Source organism: Arachis ipaensis, chromosome B07 (genome assembly GCF_000816755.2).
Source record: "Arachis ipaensis cultivar K30076 chromosome B07, Araip1.1, whole genome shotgun sequence".
In the NCBI taxonomy this organism is placed as follows: Eukaryota; Viridiplantae; Streptophyta; class Magnoliopsida; order Fabales; family Fabaceae; genus Arachis; species Arachis ipaensis.
Genome location: NC_029791.2, coordinates 30,445,851 through 30,449,297, shown reverse-complemented (window position 1 = coordinate 30,449,297; position 3,447 = coordinate 30,445,851).

Here is a 3,447-nt window from a genome sequence, read left to right as displayed (position 1 = left end):
TGAGGGGCTTTGGCTAACATCCCTATCGTCAAAGGCAAAACCGTGAGGCCTTGTGTGCCAAAGCGGACAATATCGTGCTAGCGGGTGGTCTGGGCTGTTACACAAATTAAATAATATAACTTTTTATTATTTTTCTATCACCGAAACTTTAATTTCAATTTACAAAATATCTAATTATAATAAAAGTTTAAACTTAATAAGATAAATTCACAATTTATTCATATTTAGGTTTCCAAAAACGCGGGATGTTACAGTATACACAATCACTTTTGATCCCACTAAATAGGATCTGAACTTGTCAATGGCATAGACCACTGCAAGTAACTCCTTTTCTGTGGTTGTGTAATTTTTATGTGCATCATTTAAAACACGGCTGGCGTAATAAATGACATGCAGAAGCTTGTTATGACTCTGTCCCAATACTGCACCAATGGCATGGTCACTGGCATCACACATTAGTTCGAATGGTAATGTCTAGTCTGTGCAGAAATAACTGGTGCTGTGACCAGCTTAGCTTTCAGAGTTTCAAATGCCTACAGACACTCTGTGTCAAAGACAAATGGCGTGTCAGCAGCTAGTAGATTGCTCAGAAGTTTTGCAATTTTTGAAAAATCTTTTATAAACCTCCTATAGAATCCTGCATGTCCCAGAAAGCTTCTGATTGCCTTAACATTGGCAGGTGGTGGTAATTTTTTAATTACCTCTACCTTAGCTTGGTCCACCTCTATCCCCTTGTTTGAAATTTTGTGCCCAAGAACAATTTCTTCAGTCACCATAAAGTGACATTTTTCCCAGTTTGAAACCAGGTTAGTCTCTTGGCACCTTTTCAGAACAAGTGTTAGATGGTCAAGACAGGAGCTGAATGAGTCTCCAAATTCTGAGAAGTCATCCATGAAGACTTCCAGAAATTTCTCTACCATATCAGAGAAGATAGAGAGCATGCACCTCTGAAAGGTTGCATTTGCATTGCACAGACCAAATGGCATTCTTCTGTAGGCAAATACTCCAGAAGGACATGTAAATGCTATTTTCTCTTGGTCCTGAGGATCCACTGCAATTTGGTTGTAACCTGAATAGCCATCCAAAAAGCAGTAGTATTCATGACCTGCTAGTCTCTCTAGCATCTGGTCTATGGATGGTAGAGGAAAATGATCCTTTTTTGTGGCTGTATTGAGTCTTCTGTAATCAATACACATACGCCACCCTGTAACTGTTCTTGTAGAAACCAGTTCATTCTTTTCATTATGAACCACTGTCATGCCTCCCTTCTTGGGGACAACTTGGACAAGGCTCACCCAGGGGCTATCAGAAATAGGATAAATAATCTCAGCCTCCAGTAACTTAGTGACCTCTTTCTGCACTACCTCCTTCATGGTTGGATTTAGCTGCCTCTGTGGTTGAACCACTGGCTTAGCATTATCCTCCAATAGGATCTTATGCATGCATCTTGCTGGGCTAATACCCTTAAGATCACTTATGGACCACCCAAGAGATGTTTTATGTGTCCTTAGCACCTGAATTAGTGCTTTCTCTTTATGTGGAGTTAAAGCAGAGCTTATGATCACCGGAAAAGTGTCATCTTCTCCCAGAAATGCATATTTCAAGGATGGTGGTAGTGGTTTGAGCTTGGGTTTAGGAGGCTTATCCTCTTCCTGAGGAATTTTCAGAGGTTCTTCTATTCTCTCTGATTCCTCTAGCTCTGATTCGAGGCTTTCAGTCATATTGACCTCTTCCACCAAGGAATCAATAATATCTGCGCTCAGGCAGTCTTTTGGTGTGTTTGGATGCTGCATGGCTTTGACAGCATTCAACTTAAACTCAATCCTCATTGACTCTCAGAGTTATCTCTCCTCTTTGGACATCAATGAGGGTTCGTCCAGTTGCTAGGAAAGGTCTTCCTAGAATGAGAGTTACACTCTTATGCTCCTCCATTTCCAGCACTACAAAGTCAGTAGAAAAGGCAAATGGCCCAACCTTGACAATCATGTCCTCAATTATGCCTGATGGGATTTTAATGGAGCCATCAGCAAGTTGGAGGCATATCCGGGTTGGTTTAACTTCATCAGTCAGACAAAGAATTTTTGATAGTGGATGCAGGTATTAGGTTGATACCTGTCCCAAGGTCACATAGAGCTATCTTGGTACAAGCATCCTCTAATGTGCATGGTATCATAAAGCTTCCGGAATCTTTAAGCTTCTCTGGTAAGCTTTTCAGAATGACTGCACTGCATTCTTCAGTGAGGAAAACTTTTTCAGTTTCTCTCCAATCCTTCTTATGGCTTAAGATTTCCTTCATGAACTTAGCATAAGAGGGTATTTGCTCAAGTGCCTCTGCAAACGGAATCTTTATTTCAAGAGTCTTGAGATAGTCTGCAAAGCGGACAAATTGTTTATCCTGTTCTGCTTGGCAGAGTTTCTGAGGATAAGGCATTTTGGCTTTATATTATTCAACCTTGGTTGCTACAGGTTTACTTCCTATAGAAGTGGTTAGAGAAGCCTGCTTAAGGGGGTTGTTATCAGCACTTGCAAGTGTCTGACCCCTTTGTGGCGTTTGAACGCCAAAATTGGGAGCTGCATGGGCATTTAACGCCAGATTGCCACCCTTTTCTGGCGTCTGGACGCCAGGATTGGCTATCCCTTGGGTGTTTAATGCCACCCTTTCACCCTTTTCTGACGTTTGAACGCCAGAATTATTCCTCTCTGGGCTCTTTCTGTCCTCAGAGGGATTTTGGGTAGTGGTTTGGTTATCCTTTATTAGTTGTTCCTTTCTGGGCTTCCTGCTACCTTGGATTGATACATTCAGTGTTTTCCCACTCCTTAATTGAACAGCTTGGCATTCTTCTGTTATCTGTTTAGATAGATGCTGTCTTGTTTGATCCAATTGTGCTTCCATATTCTGGTTAGCATTTTTAGTGTCTTGGAGCATCTCTTTGAATTCTGAGAATTGTTTTGTTATGATAAGCAATTGCTGATTTAGTTCAGCAACTTGTTCTTGAGGACTAAGTTCAGTGGATACTGCTTTAGCCTCTTCTTTCAGGGAGGACTCACTACTCCAGTACAGATGCTGATTTCTAGCAACTGTATCAATGAGCTCTTGAGCCTCTTCAATTGTCTTTCTCATATGTATAGATCCACCAGCTGAGTGATCTAGAGATATTTGAGCTTTTTCTGTAAGCCCATAGTAAAAGATGTCTAACTGCACCTACTCTGAAAATATTTCAGAGGGGAATTTCCTTAGCATCCCTCTGTACCTCTCCCAGGCATTATAAAGGGATTCATCATCCTCTTGTTTAAAGCCTTGGATGTCCAGCCTTAGCTGTGTTATCCTTTTTGGAGGGTAATATTGATTCAGGAATTTGTCTAATAACTGTTTCCATGTTCTTATGCTTGCTGTGGGTTGGTTATTTAATCACCTCTTAGCTTGATCTTTTACAGCAAATGGAAACA